Consider the following 18,253-nt stretch of genomic DNA (forward strand, 5'->3'; position numbering starts at 1 on the left):
ATGAATGGAACATGACAGAATCAAAATACAAAAAGGAAAATATATTTTACTTCCATTTTGTATTTTGCTAGGACAGGAGGTCATAGTAAAATACAACAGAGATTGATGGATAGGTGAGATAACCTTCCAGCAGAACGGGATAAAGGTTAATAGAGTGCAAGAAAATCAGCTTTGATGGTATAGGTATAAGGCTATCCTGAACAATTACACAGACGTCTGAGGTTTTGGAGTGATAAAAAAAATGAGTAGACTAGATAGGCCAAATGTTCCTTAAATGTCAAGTTCTGTTTTTGTATGTCTCTATGGCGTCTACAGTCCTTTTCAGATTCAGACTTATTTTGCCTTATTAACAAAACATATGTTTTTTAAAATGAATTGCTTTGCAGTGTCTCTTGTTATAGTGGATGGAAACACTTGTTTAAGGTAAAGTGCGTTTCCTACAATAAGATAGGTGTCTGCACCCAGTCAAAAGTCACAATGAACTTTACACATAACGATTTTAGAACTAAGCCGACTTGTCATGATAAAAACATAAACAAAATAGCGGCATTGCAGTGACCCTCACTGATCCTCCAATTGGGGCAGACAACGTCACTGCAACCGCTGCCATATTGCCCTTAGTTCACGTGAGGGCAAAATGACTGCTCTCGTGGTGACATCCTTTCCTCTGATTGGAGGATCGCACTTCTGGAGGATCGCACTTCTGCGCTGCCATTTGGTGGAAGTTGCCAGGGTATATCCGCAAAAGACGTGGACAAAGAAAGAAGATTTAGGATTGAAGATTGAAGGGAGAAGAGTGAAGAGAAGGGAGACGATGCAGAAGAAGATGCGGAAGCCGAAGTGGTCGACAGAAGTGGTCGGCAGAGAAGGTAGGGACATCTTTAAAGACCGTGAGAGAGACAGCAAATGAGAATGAGAGTGTGAGAGAGTGAATATGGGCATCAGGCAATTAATTTTGTTCCTGAATTAAAAATGCCCCCAAATTATCAGCGGAACTCAATGAGCAGGAAAAGAAAAGCCTTGCTCGAAAACAAATGATCCAAAAACAAAAAATTGCACATATCTAATGTTTATGTCTACCACTTCTTATTGGAGGCTGTTCCATTTATCTTCCACCCTCTCTGTAAAGTAAAACTTCCTCACATTACATCTTAACCTTTGACCATCTAGTTTTAGATTTTGACCTTTTGTTCTAACATTTCTCCTGCGTTGAAATACACTTTTTTCCTTTACTTTGTTAAAGTATTTGAATTTCTTTCCTCTAATCTATACATTTTGACAGTGGCATAACTACAGGAACTTTGGACAGAAAAAAACAAAGCAGGGATGGCCATAATGCACAGAAACATGTTTGCGCTGATATGCTGTGTTTGGTTTTCACCAAACACCTAATAACAACTGTCAAGCACAGTCGTGGAGGGGGGATAATTTAAGCTGTGGTGGAGGGAGGGAATTGGGTTATGCAACAGGACCACGATCCCAAGCACACCACCAAATCTGGAATGGCTGAAAAGGAAAATAATCAATGTGTGGCAATGGCCCAGTCACTCCGGATCTCAACCCGCTAGAAATGCTGTGGCGTGACCTTAAGAGAGCTGTGCAGAAAGAAATGCTTGCAAACCTCAATGAACCGAAGCAATGTTGTAAAGAATAGTGGGACAACATTCTCCCACAGGGATGTGAGAGACTGATAAAGTAATGCAGAAAATTATTACTTCAAGCTATTGCTGCTAAATGTGGTTTAACAAGCTATTTAATCATAAGATGTACTTAGTTTCCCGCACATGGCTTCTCCATGTTGGCCTTATTTTTGTTGAATAAATCATGATACAGTGTAATATGTTATGTGTTGTCCATCTGAGGTTGTATTTACCTAATTTTTAGACCTGCAAAGGAACAGATGGTTATTAGTATGTCCTGATTTGTTAAAACCCCCAAATCAAAGAGGTTGTACTCTTCAGTTACTAGTAATAAAAAGAGACTGATTTTTCAAGCTACTGTTGATTCCGGTATGCATTATTAAAGGGCTTTCAGTGCCAAAAGCATCCAATAATTACATACCTACATAATATATAGTCATGCGGTCCTTATACACAAATCATTATCCAGGATTTGACAGTGTTCCTATGTTCAGGTTGTAAATTATATACAATATTCAAAAATAAATTGTGAATTTTTACAGTAAATCAAAAACAAGTGGTGAGAATATACTAACAATGTACTAGCATGCTAGCATCACAGTGAAGAAAACAAAATACATGCAAAATGCAAAGATTCATAAAGCACGTGGCTTTCCAAATCCAAATACTGTAAAAAGTACAACCTGGGGCTCTATATCTGTCCATATCAAGAATGGGGGCCATAGCTCCACAACTATTGAGACTATTTACTGCATACCCTTTAATGCTGAGAAAGCATTTGATCGAGTTAACTGGAGATAGCTAGAGGCAGTATTAGTAAGTTTTGGCATTAAGGGTGCATTTAAAGATTATGGTATGATTTTATACTCCAACCCAATGACTAAGGTGGTTGGATATATGCTGGATTATGATTGGTTCGTCATTAACAATGGAACGCGCCAAGACTGCCCATTATCTCAGGATGTATTTATGTCCTTTTCTTGTCAGTGAACCTCTCTCTCCACCATCCTCTGAGCTATTTACGTGCCTAAGGATCAAAAATTGTATTAATCAAAATAACGGTGGGGTTATTGAACATTGGCTGACTTTACATAAAAGATATAAACAATAATGATGAGAGGGAACATTGGCGTCAGACCTTCCAATTGCCGAAAAAAATTATTAGAGCTTCACATTAAAATCATCTATCGATGGTATCTAGTTCCAAGCAGACTTAACAAGATCAGCCATTTAAATTTGGAAAGGTGCTGCAGATGCCCTGACTGTATTAGAGCATTTGATCATATATGGTGGGACTGTTCCCAATGACTTAACCTCAAAAAAAACATCTTGCATTTACTCATTTCATTGTTCTAATTCCAGGGGTAATCAGACCCACAGAATGTTCTTGTTTCATCTGGGATTAAAGAAGTTCCAGCTAACTCAGAGGATCCTGATTATTAGACTTGTGCATTCGTCTTCGGGCGAACATGAAAACGAGCACGAAGAGGCCGTTTTTTTGTTCGTTCCGAAGGAACGTAGAACAGAATACAGTGCCGGCAAACCGTAGGCGAAGACGAAGACTCACAATCACGAAGAATCGAAGATTCTTCGTGATCGTCTTCGTTTTTGCCGCGCAACCGCCAAAATTTCAAACAGGAGTGAGCTGATCCTCGTCTGTCCAATCAGCTCACTCTTGTGACGTAACGCTAAGGGTCTCGTCCAATGCCTGTGCTGCTGTTTTTTGAATTCTGAAGGCGCCTTTATAAGACCAGAGCTTGCCTGAGAGATCCATTCATTTTTCGCTGTGACTGCTTTGGCAACACTGCTGTGCTGCATCCGAGCGTTACAGAGAGAGATTGTTCTGTTCTGTGTGAGACTGGTAAGCCTTTCTCACAGTGTACTTCATCCTCACTTCAGTGCTACTTAATATAATTAATTTAATAATAATAATTTGATTAATTTAATTTTTTTAAAATTAATTTGTCATCAACTTTAGTGTAAGTGCTGTTGAGTTGACAGTGCACCCAGTGCCTCAGTGGCACTGGGGTGCCCTTGCCCTGGGCTGGCACTAGTGCCTATTGCCTGTCCTGCTTAAATAAATTAAATAGAATTTATAAATTACAATTTAATAGAATCTATAATTTAATAGTTCATTATAATATATATATATATATATTTGTCAGTCATATATATATATATACTATAGTATACTAGTGTAGAGTGTACTGTAGACATTCATCTACTAGTGTCTAATTTAAAATCAGTAATATTAATTAATATAATTAATAATTGAATTCATTATAAAATATATATATTTGTCAGTTATAGTTAGTAATAGTATACTAGTGTAGAGTGTACTGTAGACATTCAGAACATCTACTAGTGTCTAATCTAAAATCAGTAATATCAATAATTCTCTAATTCTTTCTTATCTTAATAGTTAATTAAATTAGCTATAAATAAAAGTAATAATATTAATTAATTACTACTAGCGTATAGTTCAGCTAATCTTATTAGTACTGGTGCTGCAGCTCTATAGTTTGTGCTTTGTTTTAGCAACAGTAAGAGACCAAGTCAATTTTTCTTAATTAATCTTTCATTTTATTTCATTTGTTTTGCTCACCTCAGTCCATCAGTGAAGTGAACTTGTTGGGCTAGTGAGTGCAGCCGCATAAGTGCTGTGTTTTTTTTTGATCAGCAAGCAGTGACGTTAACTGTTTTGCAAAGATTTTCTCATTTATTTTACATTTTATTTCAATTTTATTAAAAGTACCCTTAGTGTTTTGCTCACCTCAGTCCATCAGTGAAGTGAACTTGTTGGGCTAGTGAGTGCAGCAAGCAGTGAAGATAACTGTTTTGCTGTGACATTTTATTTTATTTCTAATTCTTTTCAAGAAAAATTGACTGTGACGAGCTGTACTAAGCAAAGCTTCAAGCTACTAGCTGTAGTACTAAAATAATTCTAATCTTCTTTAATCTTAATCTATAATATATTATAAATAATAATATTCTAATTCATAATCTATAATATAAGTAATTCTAATTCTAAATTCTAATTCATAATCTATATTCTTCTATCTATAATACATAATATATAAGTAAATTAGTTCTAATCTATTAATATTATATAACTTAATATTAATTAATAAATCATATACTGAATCTGATTTAACCTCACTTTAGCTTAGTGGGTTTGAGAGCGTCTGCCTAGAGGTAGACTTATAGTAAGGAAATATAGCTTTAGGCTAGCATAGTAGTAGGCTAAGCTCTTAGGCCCGTGTAAATTCAAATTAAAAATAAAATACTGCTAGTTATTAAATAGTTAATCTTGAGTTAATAATTTAAATAACTTTAGGATTTTGGCAGATTGCACACAGCACAGTGCAGTAGTGCATAGTTTTACTTTTTAAGCAGTAGCACTGAAGAGAACTTCCTCTAATTTTTTTGTCTTTAATTCGTTTTTCCTTTTTTTTATTTTTATTTTTTTATTTTTTTTTTATAGTTTTTTAAACACTACACTACACTACACTACACTACACTACACACACAACACAAAATTTGAAATGGATCCTCCTTTTGGGACTAAGGAGGGACAAGCTCCATCTACCACCACCACCACCAGCACCACCACCAGCACCACCACCAGTTCTAAGATGCAGCCTTTGCGTCAGTCTAGTCGGCCAAGTAGGCCAAGCTCTCGCTTATCATTTGGGGAAGCATTGCTTGAAGGATCATCAAGTAAAGGAAAGGCACCAAAAGCAGGCAGTAGTAGTGCGGCTAGGCCCACAAGCTCTATGGTTTTTTACGGAAAGCCTAAAGCACCAGAAGCACGTTCAAAGTTAAAGGGTAGCACAAGTAGTACCAGCCCAGTGACTAAAAAGAAGTGCCTTTTGCCCCAAGCAGCATCTTCCCCATCCACCAGCAGCATGCAAGGTACCAAGCAGAGCCAAATTAGCAGCAAGACTCAGAGGGGTCCCAAACCAAAGCGATCTCATTCCTTTGTAGGGAAAACCACCACCACCACCCCCACCTCTACCGCCTCTACCACCACTAGTGCTGCGCCTACTGTTCCCACTGGTACCGCCACGCCATGTCCTCCTAGTACCTCTAGCAAGCCACCAAGTCCTTACAAAATTTTTGTAAAGACAGTTAGAGAGAGGGCTACACATAGTGGAACTCCACCTAGCGAGGTAGCAGAGGAGCCTGAGACTGAGAGGCCAAGTGCAGAGTCTATTCTTCCTGCTCGCACTACTACTAGTCACGAGTCTCACGACGATATCAGTCTTAGCTCCAGCCTAGCAGGAATTCCATTCGATCTGGCTAATGAAGAGCTAGACTATGAGCCAGAGGAAGTAGAGGAGATGAGTGGTCAGGAATCAGATTCCTCAGGGAGCAGTGTCCAAATGACTAGTGCACAATTTTCCCCTGAGCCTCCACCTTCTCCGCTACGATCATCACCATCACCACCACCAGCAGCAGCAGCAAAACCTAGCAAATCTAAAGCAATTAGCAGTCCCACTATGGCCAGTACTGTTACCACCAGTCCCACCACCACTAGTTCTGCCTCTGTTCATCCACCCCGAGCAGTAAGAGCAGCACCCAAGGCACACTCCAAGGCTATGCGCGCCCCAATTTGGGAGCACTTTGAAAATGTTGAAGAAGGGCGCTATGGAAAGTGCAAACATTGTGGGAAGCTAATAAGCAGAGGGAAAGTGTCTGGCCATTTTACCAGTGCTAGCATGAAGCATCACCTCAGCACTCAACACAACGCTGTGCTATTGGGGAAAGATGCAGAGGTAAAACTTAGTGCAGGCAGCATAGCTGGTGGCCGTGGAAAAACCCCAACAGCTTCTTCTTCTGAGCCAATAGCAGCAGCAGCAGCAGCAGCAGCAACTAGTGCTGGCAGCCAGAGACCAAGGCAGGTTGGAGCACTGCATGCCCAGCCCACCCTGGAAGAATTTGGGGCATTCCACTCCAAGAGAACGATGCCCAAACAGCAGGCCAATAAAGTAACGCGACTTATTGGTCAGTTCATTGCTGTTGGAGGGGCATCCTTCTCCATGATTGAAGGGGAGCCTTTCAAACAATTGATGGCGGCTGTGGCTCCACAATACACAGTTCCGTCACGTTCCACTTTCAGCAGGAACATTGTCCCCTCGCTGTATCGGTCCTGTGTTGCAGCAGTGAAAGAGGAGCTTTCCAAGGCTGCTGGTCAGTGTGTTCATTTCACTACAGATTTGTGGAGTGCACCTAGCGCCCAGCATGCCTTTCTTTCTTTGACAGCACACTGGTGGCAGCCCGGTGTGTCTAAGGAAGTTGCTGCAGCAGGCTACCGATCATTCCTTCTCCATGCAGAAGTGATGGATGAAAAGCACACTTCCCAAAATATTCTGCATGCGATTAGGAAAATGTTTAGCCTTTGGGTGGGAGCAGAGGCGGGCACCAATGTTGAAGTTGGTTTTGTGGTAACTGACGGAGGTGCCAATATGGTGAAAGCGCTGCGAGATGGTCATATTGTTGGTGTGCGCTGTGCAGCCCACATCATCCATCTTGTAGTGAAGGCAGCAATGTCAGAAGGAACTAATGTGGCAGCAGTAGTTCTGTCCCGCTGCAGAAAGATCGCTGGGCACTTTCACCATAGTGTTAAGGCTAGCCAACTTTTGAGGGAAGAGCAAGAGAGGTCAGGTCTTCCCGTACACTGCCTACGTCAGGATGTCAGTACACGGTGGAACTCCACGTTAGACATGCTAGAGAGGATTTTGGAGCAGCAGAGGGCAATCCATAATCTTGCCTCAGAGCACAATATAGGGATTACCTCTCCATTGAATAGGGAGGATTGGACAGTGATCGCCCAGCTAGTGGCAGTCCTTAAACCATTCAGGGATGCCACAGAAAATTTAAGCTCAAACACTGCCAGTCTGGCCCAGGTAATCCCAGTGTTCTCCCATCTAGGCAGCAAGATGGATGTGTTCCTTGGAAACCGTGAGGCTGTTCAAGGTGGCACTCTACATCCTGACGTAGCAGCCATAGTCAGGAAGCTGAAGGATCTGCTAAAAGTACACCTTCGCAAGCGAATGGAAGAGAGTCCCGAAATGATGCTAGCGTGCCTTTGTGATCCAAGAATTAAGGGAAAGCTAGCTTTGAAATTCAATGTTCTCAGTAGCTACCGGGAGCAATTGGTCAACAAGGTGCGTGACTGGCAGCGTAAAATGGGAATGCTGTCCGAGGAGGGTGAGGTGCAGGAGGAGGAAGAGATGATGTGGTCTGCTACCCCTAGCAGCAGCATCAGCAGCAGTGCCACAAGCAGCACAACACAGCTGAGTGGAGCAGCTGCGTTTTGGGAAGAGGCACTTGGCAGTATAGTTGGACCATCTGACAGAGCTAGCAGCAGAAAGGAGAGTAGTGCTGCTGAAATGGTCAAACTTTACCTCTGTGAAGTTCCTTCTGCTCCTAATGTTGATCCTCTTAGCTACTGGGATGAAAAGAAGAGTGTGTGGCCTGCACTCTCATGGGTTGCGCAGCAGCTTCTATCATGTCCGCCAACCACTGTTCAAAGTGAGCGCGTGTTTTCTATGACTGGAAACATACTGAGTCCACAGCGCTCACGCATGGCACCTCATCTGATGGAGCAGATTGCCTTTCTTAAATTCAATCTGCCCAAATTGGGTTACCCAGCTCTTAGCTTGGAAAGTTAAATTTTTTCTCTCTAATGTTTAAGGTAGTTTCTCCCCCTGGTTGCACTTGCTGCGGTGTGGCAATGCCTGCTACCTCCGCTGGTGTAGCCAATTTACGCTAGGGCCTAGTGTCTGAGCTCTGTAAGTCCGCTCCCAAACGCCTAGGACTGACAGTCTTTGGATGCTTTGCCCTGGGGTGAAACAGGTGAGTGGGTCGTCAATTGCCCACTCATTCACCTTTTTCCGTTTCCAACGCTGCTGCTGGTGGTGGTGCCAGTATCTTTTGCCAGTTCGCTTCCTGGCTGAAATCATGCCTCAGATGTCCCTAATGGAAAGGGTAGTTTCTCCCCCCTGGTTGCACTTGCTGCGGTGTGGCAACGCCTGCTACCTCCGCCGGTGTAGCTAGCTTATGCTAGGGCCTTGTGTCTGAGTTCTGTAGGTCTGCTCCCAAACGCCAAGGACTGACAGTGCTTGGATGCTTTGCCCTGGGGTGAAACAGGTGAGCGGGTCGTCAATTGCCCACTCATTCGCCTTTCCCAATTCTGCTGCTGCTGGTGGTGGTGCCAGTGTCTCTCTTCAATGCCAGTTCGCTTCCTGGCTAGTGTCATGCCTCGAATGTCCCTGATGGTGAGGGTAGTTTCTCCCCCCTGGTTGCACTTGCTGCGGTGTGGCAACGCCTGCTACCTCCGCCGGTGTAGCCAGCTTACGCTAGGGCCTTGTGTCTGAGTTCTGGAAGTCCGCTCCCAAACGCCAAGGACTGACAGTTTTTGGATGCTTTGCCCTGGGGTGAAACAGGTGAGCGGGTCGTCAATTGCCCACTCATTCGCCTTTCCCAATTCTGCTGCTGCTGGTGGTGGTGCCAGTGTCTCTCTTCAATGCCAGTTCGCTTCCTGGCTAGTGTCATGCCTCGAATGTCCCTGATGGTGAGGGTAGTTTCTCCCCCCTGGTTGCACTTGCTGCGGTGTGGCAACGCCTGCTACCTCCGCCAATGTAGCCAGCTTACGCTAGGGCCTTGTGTCTGAGCTCTGGAAGTCCGCTCCCAAACGCCAAGGACTGACAGTGTTTGGATGCTTTGCCCTGGGGTGAAACAGGTGAGCGGGTCGTCAATTGCCCACTCATTTGCCTTTTCCAATGCTGCTGCTGCTGCTGCTGCTGCTGCTGGTGGTGCCAGCATCTCTTCTCTGCCAGTTCGCTTCCTGGCTAGTGTCATGCCTTAATTGTCCCTTATGGTAAGGGCAGTTTCTCCCCCCTGGTTGCACTTGCTGCGGTGTGGCAACGCCTGCTACCTCCGCCAATGTAGCCAGCTTACGCTAGGGCCTTGTGTCTGAGCTCTGGAAGTCCGCTCCCAAACGCCAAGGACTGACAGTGTTTGGATGCTTTGCCCTGGGGTGAAACAGGTGAGCGGGTCGTCAATTGCCCACTCATTTGCCTTTTCCAATGCTGCTGCTGCTGCTGCTGCTGCTGCTGCTGCTGGTGGTGCCAGCATCTCTTCTCTGCCAGTTCGCTTCCTGGCTAGTGTCATGCCTTAATTGTCCCTTATGGTAAGGGCAGTTTCTCCCCCCTGGTTGCACTTGCTGCGGTGTGGCAACGCCTGCTACCTCCGCCAATGTAGCCAGCTTACGCTAGGGCCTTGTGTCTGAGCTCTGGAAGTCCGCTCCCAAACGCCAAGGACTGACAGTGTTTGGATGCTTTGCCCTGGGGTGAAACAGGTGAGCGGGTCGTCAATTGCCCACTCATTTGCCTTTCCCAATTCTGCTGCTGCTGGTGGTGGTGCCAGTGTCTCTCTTCAATGCCAGTTCGCTTCCTGGCTAGTGTCATGCCTCGAATGTCCCTGATGGTGAGGGCAGTTTCTCCCCCCTGGTTGCACTTGCTGCGGTGTGGCAACGCCTGCTACCTCCGCCAATGTAGCCAGCTTACGCTAGGGCCTTGTGTCTGAGCTCTGGAAGTCCGCTCCCAAACGCCAAGGACTGACAGTGTTTGGATGCTTTGCCCTGGGGTGAAACAGGTGAGTGGGTCGCCAATTGCCCACTCATTCGCCTTTTCAATGCTGCTGCTGGTGGTGGTGCCAGCATCTCTTCTCTGCCAGTTCGCTTCCTGGCTAGAGTCATGCCCAAAATGTCCCTAATTGTAAGGGCAGTTTCTCCCCCCTGGCTGCCTCTGTCTGCGGTGTGGCAACGCCTGCTACCTCCGCCGGAGTGGCCAGCTTACGCTAGGGCCTTGTGTCTGAGCTCTGGAAGTCTGCTGCCAAACGTCTAAGACTGACAGTGTTTGGGTGCTTTGCCCTGGGGTGAAACAGGTGAGTGGGTCGCCAATTGCCCACTCATTCGCCTTTCCCATTTTTCAATGCTGCTGCTGGTGGTGGTGGTGGTGCCAGCATCTCTTCTCTGCCAGTTCGCTTCCTGGCTAGAGTCATGCCCAAAATGTCCCTAGTGGTAAGGGCAGTTTCTCCCCTCTGGCTGCGTCTGTTTGCGGTGTGGCAACGCCTGCTACCTCCGCCGGAGTGGCCAGCTTACGCTAGGGCCTTGTGTCTGAGCTCTGGAAGTCTGCTGCCAAACGTCTAAGACTGACAGTGTTTGGGTGCTTTGCCCTGGGGTGAAACAGGTGAGTGGGTCGCCAATTGCCCACTCATTCGCCTTTCCCAATTCTGCTGCTGCTGCTGCTGCTGGTGGTGCCAGTGTCTCTTCGATGCCAGTTCGCTTCCTGGCTAGTGTCATGAATCAAATGTCCCTAATGGTAAGGGCAGTTTCTCCCCCCTGGCTGCCTCTGTCTGCGGTGTGGCAACGCCTGCTACCTCCGCCGGAGTGGCCAGCTTACGCTAGGGCCTAGTGTCTGAGCTCTGGAAGTCTGCTGCCAAACGTCTAAGACTGACAGTGTTTGGGTGCTTTGCCCTGGGGTGAAACAGGTGAGTGGGTCGCCAATTGCCCACTCATTCGCCTTTCCCAATTCTGCTGCTGCTGCTGCTGCTGGTGGTGCCAGTGTCTCTTCGATGCCAGTTCGCTTCCTGGCTAGTGTCATGAATCAAATGTCCCTAATGGTAAGGGCAGTTTCTCCCCCCTGGCTGCCTCTGTCTGCGGTGTGGCAACGCCTGCTACCTCCGCCGGAGTGGCCAGCTTACGCTAGGGCCTAGTGTCTGAGCTCTGGAAGTCTGCTGCCAAACGTCTAAGACTGACAGTGTTTGGGTGCTTTGCCCTGGGGTGAAACAGGTGAGTGGGTCGCCAATTGCCCACTCATTCGCCTTTCCCAATTCTGCTGCTGCTGCTGCTGCTGGTGGTGCCAGTGTCTCTTCGATGCCAGTTCGCTTCCTGGCTAGTGTCATGAATCAAATGTCCCTAATGGTAAGGGCAGTTTCTCCCCCCTGGCTGCCTCTGTCTGCGGTGTGGCAACGCCTGCTACCTCCGCCGGAGTGGCCAGCTTACGCTAGGGCCTAGTGTCTGAGCTCTGGAAGTCTGCTGCCAAACGTCTAAGACTGACAGTGTTTGGGTGCTTTGCCCTGGGGTGAAACAGGTGAGTGGGTCGCCAATTGCCCACTCATTCGCCTTTCCAATTTTTCAATGCTGCTGGTGGTGGTGGTGGTGGTGGTGGTGGTGCCAGCATCTCTTCTCTGCCAGTTCGCTTCCTGGCTAGAGTCATGCCCAAAATGTCCCTAATTGTAAGGGCAGTTTCTCCCCCCTGGCTGCCTCTGTCTGCGGTGTGGCAACGCCTGCTACCTCCGCCGGAGTGGCCAGCTTACGCTAGGGCCTTGTGTCTGAGCTCTGGAAGTCTGCTGCCAAACGTCTAAGACTGACAGTGTTTGGGTGCTTTGCCCTGGGGTGAAACAGGTGAGTGGGTCGCCAATTGCCCACTCATTCGCCTTTCCCAATTCTGCTGCTGGTGGTGGTGCCAGTGTCTCTTCTCTGCCAGTTCGCTTCCTGGCTAGTGTCATGAATCAAATGTCCCTAATGGTAAGGGCAGTTTCTCCCCCCTGGCTGCCTCTGTCTGCGGTGTGGCAACGCCTGCTACCTCCGCCGGAGTGGCCAGCTTACGCTAGGGCCTTGTGTCTGAGCTCTGGAAGTCTGCTGCCAAACGTTTAAGACTGACAGTGTTTGGGTGCTTTGCCCTGGGGTGAAACAGGTGAGTGGGTCGCCAATTGCCCACTCATTCGCCTTTCCCAATTCTGCTGCTGCTGCTGCTGCTGGTGGTGCCAGTGTCTCTTCGATGCCAGTTCGCTTCCTGGCTAGTGTCATGAATCAAATGTCCCTAATGGTAAGGGCAGTTTCTCCCCCCTGGCTGCCTCTGTCTGCGGTGTGGCAACGCCTGCTACCTCCGCCGGAGTGGCCAGCTTACGCTAGGGCCTTGTGTCTGAGCTCTGGAAGTCTGCTGCCAAACGTCTAAGACTGACAGTGTTTGGGTGCTTTGCCCTGGGGTGAAACAGGTGAGTGGGTCGCCAATTGCCCACTCATTCGCCTTTTCAATGCTGCTGCTGGTGGTGGTGCCAGCATCTCTTCTCTGCCAGTTCGCTTCCTGGCTAGAGTCATGCCCAAAATGTCCCTAATGGTAAGGGCAGTTTCTCCCCCCTGGCTGCCTCTGTTTGCGGTGTGGCAACGCCTGCTACCTCCGCCGGAGTGGCCAGCTTACGCTAGGGCCTTGTGTCTGAGCTCTGGAAGTCTGCTGCCAAACGTCTAAGACTGACAGTGTTTGGGTGCTTTGCCCTGGGGTGAAACAGGTGAGCGGGTCGCCAATTGCCCACTCATTTGCCTTTCCCATTTCCTTTTCCATTTCATTATTTTCCTTCTGATACACAACCAACCAAACATAACACACACAATAACACATATAACACATATAACACACAGTGACATCACACATAACACACATACACACACACTTACAATGCACAAAACACAAGGACGTTTTCCTTGTTATTTGCCCTGGCCTTCACTCACTAATAGCATTACATTAACACTATAACTCACACTTCACCCTATAACATTTTTCCATCCACATACCTGCCAACAGACCCAACTTTTTCAGGGACAGTCCTGCTTTTTTCCAGTCCTGTCCCATCTAATTTAGCTAAACTAGGTATGCAAAATGCAAATACACATAGGTAGTTATAGCTTGGTAGGTAACGCTACTATAAACATTTAATAAATATAATCAAGTACTAAATAATAAATCTAACTTTAAAATACATTTAAATAAACCCCTATTTTTTTTTAAAAAAAAAACATTAAAATTAAATTATTATTATTTAGACATAATCCATCTTTAACCAAACCAGTGCACTGCTACTAATCTTAAACATAACCGTACATTAACCCTAAGCTATTTTTTAGTTCTTGTCCAACATTTTTCCATCAGCATACCTGCCAACACACCCAAGATTTTGGTGGACAGTCCTGCTATTTTCCAGTCCTGTCCAATAAGTAAGTTGGGTTGTTGCAAAGTATGCCATTGTAAATAGGTAGCAAATGTTAGGCATGTAAAGTGGTCCAAAATCAATTTAAAAATGTAAAATATTCCCTATTCTTTTATTAAACATCTATGGACAGTACACCTCGGTATGTGTGTGCAACTCTATTGGTCGTTTCGGCAGGGGGCTCGCCTGCCATCAACGAATGAAGTGCATTCTGCAGTTCTGCAATTCACTCGTTGATGCCAGACCAGCCCCCTGCCGAAACGACCAATAGAGCTGCACACACGTACCTTCACGGCAGCTGCTGCTGCTGTGATGTGTTATTAACCCCGTATTAACCCCTGCTAGGCAACCAGGAGGAAAACGAAGATTAAACGAGCACGAAGAATGTCCGCGAATATTCGCCCGAAGAGAAGACAGGAACGGGCGAATATTCGCGGAATACGAAGATTTTTTTTTCCCCGAAGACGAGCACGAAGACGAACACGAAGAGCCCCCTGGTGCCCAAGTCTACTGATTATACATATCTTCCTCACTGTAAAAATCTGTATAGCAAGGCACTGGAAAAGAGCAGGCCCAACTAGTTGGAAATCAGTTATTAAACAAATCCAATATCACTATATGATGGAAAAGGGTTACTTTTATAAATTTAGGACCCTTGATAAATTGAATAAAATATGGGGACCATGGAAAGAATGCTCAGAGGAGAGAATAGAGATAAATCTCCTTGTTTCCCTCACAACTACAAGTATGATCTATGAATGGGTATGTAAGATGAATGTCTATAATTGGTAATGTAAAGGCTGCTGTTAGCCATGATGTATTAGGAAGTGGTAGACCTGAGAATAATTAGCAGGTTGGTACTACAGATGTAGATACTTTCCGTATTATTACTTTGTATAATTTATATGTTTTAAAACTATGGAATTCATATATATGGTCCGCTTGTGAACTGTGATATTATGAATAAAATCATTACAAAATAAATAAATAAAAATAAATAAAGAAGGGGGGCCAGACCTGAGATGGCTAAAACTCCTTTCCCTTACAGTATTTTGTTTCTTAGGTGGGTCAACTTGACTCAGCTTGAGTGGTACTCACTGAGCTGAACCTCGTTTGGTCTATTCCTTAACTTGTACTGCTCGCCTGGATGAATTGCCCACTTCTTCTTTCATGTGTTGTCCATGTGTGATGTGTGGTAAAACTGTACAACTTCCTGGTAGCCTTAAATCGTCGATTAAGGTGGTCTGGGAATCTTTGGATCAGAATTGGTTAATCTACGCCCTTATCTGATACTGTTCAGTATTAATATAATGTCTCATTGTGAGTGCTATTCAACCTTATACTAAACACATTAGCTATAGAGATGAGATTAGTCCAGAAATAGCTGACTAGCAGTTTCAGTGTAATACTAAGAAATACCATTACATAAGTTAGGGTGGGTAAAGGTGATGGAAAACCCTTCCAGTAAAACTTATTAAACACTCATCTACAGACACCAGACAAGCCAAAAGGCTTGTTGTTCCCTCAGAAATCTCATGGTGCTGCCACAACCACAAGGGATTCTGGGTAGGCACACGCAAATAAGGTCAACAATCGTCACCTTTTGCCTCTATATCCACTTTATACATGGGTAGTGTAATACTAAAAAAGATACATTATGTAGCAGGTATAAAACTATATACAATGTGCTATTCTGGTGTAAATTGTGGAAGTGGAACAATCAGTAGCATTGAGCTTCTTCTTTCCATTGCTTGCTAAGGTCTTTTTACCTCAACAATTTGCAGCAGAGTTGATCTTTATGTATAACCTACTTTCCACCATTTTTCCATTGTATAAGTATATTACAAGTCTCTTTAAATTGGATAGAATTATTTTCCTTCTAACATAATCAACACGTTTAACACATATAGTTTAATATGTTATAAACTACAACCATCCTTAGATATAAGGAAAGGGCTGTAAAGGCAGACATTTGGCAACTTTCCCATGGGCTTCGATGATGGCCTTTGGGCATCCATCTAAAGCTTTTATGTGTACTATATCTGCCCTGCTTAGACCAACCTTAACATTTGTGTGAGTGACAATCTTACTAAGGACAGAACCTTTTTTGCTGGTGTGTACTAAATCAATTATATTAATTTATTTATTTTTATAAATGTTAACCCTTAGCCCATGGTTCAGTATGGGAGGACTCCATGCCTCCCCACAAGTATTTTACTTACATTATATATATATATATATATATATATATATATACACACACACACACACACACACACACATGTATATTATTTTTTTAATTGTGCCTTCTGACAAATGAATGTCAGTATGATGTCATAGAATGTATATAGAATAATAAAAATGTAAAAATGCACAATTTACAGCATTCAGAGGATATGACTAGATACAATGGTGCTGCTCTGACAAGTGAACAATGTGGTGTCATACAGTGTACAGAAGAATACAGATTTGTACTTCTTACAGCGTTCCCAGGTTTTAACTGGGCATGGGTAGGCTCTATTCTTCTAAACACACACAGTTCCAACTCACATGAATGTATCTGCAACTCGCAAATGTTAATGTCCAGTCACATTAGTTGTGTTAATTGTGATTGATAACACCACTTCTCGGTAATTAGGCTTCAATGGCTTACCTTGAGATAGTAGCCAGAATTGCTTTGCAGATAATCTGTACTGTAATATTTTCTTTCTATAACATGTTTCCAGATTTATGCATATGTTTTTTTCTGTCATAACAGCTAGAAATGCAATATATTTTTTTTACTCTTATCCTTGCTCAAACACACTTTTTTATTTGTATTTAATGATGATAGGATGAAAGTAAACTGCTAAAAGAAAAACCTAAAGACATAGATCTCTTTGTACCAACTTTGCTCTGAACCTAGAAATGATGTATTATTCATTAAACATATTTCTTAGCATCTTCACTTCAATCAAAAAGCAGAAAAATAAGTATTCCTCCTACTGTGTAATCAATATAAGCAAGGCATAAACTGATATTGACCAAACATGTTGATCTTGTGGGATTGCTAGTATTTATACAAAGTACACCTTTAACTAAAAAAACAAAAGTGCATTTAAATATTAATTTAAAAAAAAAAACATTATTAATATGTGTATTATATTACATGGATTAATATTTGTGTTAATTGACGTATTGGCGGCACTATGCCACACAAGGCTGTCATGGGGCACAACATGTAAGTTTAATGTTAACATTTAATGTTTTCCTACCCTCTCTACTGACTACGTCTGCTTCTGGTTCCACTTCCACGTCTTCTTGTTCTTAATCTACTCTTTTATCTTCTATTTTTTCTCTTTTATCTTCTATCTTTTTCTTTTATCTTCTATTTTTCCCTGAATGGGCAGGGAAAGTAATTTGTTGCCCAAATGGGCCAAAAGCAAACCAAACATTTTTATCCAAATTTTTTTTCCCATTTGCACATGTCTAGTTGTATTTCTACTGTATTTCCATTTACAAACATACATAGCGTTGGTAAATACTATTTCACTAGCAGGAGACGCATATTTTGTTTTAGACAGTTTCAGACACAGATTAAAGACTATATATATTTTATACTCCATTGAGCAACGCAGGAGCTGATTCTCACTTTATTAAAAAGTCTTTTAAATGACTCAGTAATAATGTGTTGCATCTCTTCTGGGGACTTTCTGGACTATAGATCGAGGTCTATAGAAAGTAACCTTTATTTTTCGTTAACAATGGGCAGAAGCTCACCTTAAATCCATACTTGCACTTACACTTACAACATATGACATTGATAATTTACTTGAGAAAATAAATAATAATAAAAAAAACCTTTTTTTACCTTGATTATAAGATTTTACAGATTCTATCACAGTTATATCATTAATGCATAAAAGTTATAGAACAAGACACCAAGAAATACGATTACACATAAAACTGTAAATTAATTCTGTAACAAGTTTTTGTATATGCTCTGCTAAGCTAGGCTTCATTAGATGGAACAGTGAATTCAAAGTAAAATAAGAAAGTATTTTTTTAAAGGTAAGGATTTTTATGTTGAAACATCTGGTAAACATGTCTTCAACGCACTAATTCCTTTTATTAAGGAAAATGAACTATCCCATATTATACATAATTAAATTATAGTAAAGCACCTTGTCCTGGCCAGCATTTTCAATGAACATATTTGAAATCAAGGCCATCCACCACAATCCTCATGGAATGATCATCTCTGTACGGAGAATATAAATAGCAGCTCTTGACATTGTGTTTTTTATGTATATCTCTAATGCTATCCGAATGAGATGATAGAGATAACTATGGTAAGCACAGAAAGATAAATTGTGAGAATGGTCTCAGTGGTTAGATCATACCAACACCAAATATCAATATTTAAGCATTTTGTTCACTGTTACATACAAACCAAAGGTTTGTATTTTCTCTGGGACAACAATATAGCTACGCTAGGCCATGTATTTTATAAAGGTACTTTTATGGATGATCATTTCTCCTCTCTTAATTATTAAGGTTCCCATTGACCTTGAGTGCAT

The sequence above is a fragment of the Spea bombifrons genome, chromosome 5 (assembly GCF_027358695.1).
Source record: "Spea bombifrons isolate aSpeBom1 chromosome 5, aSpeBom1.2.pri, whole genome shotgun sequence".
Taxonomy (NCBI): Eukaryota; Metazoa; Chordata; class Amphibia; order Anura; family Pelobatidae; genus Spea; species Spea bombifrons.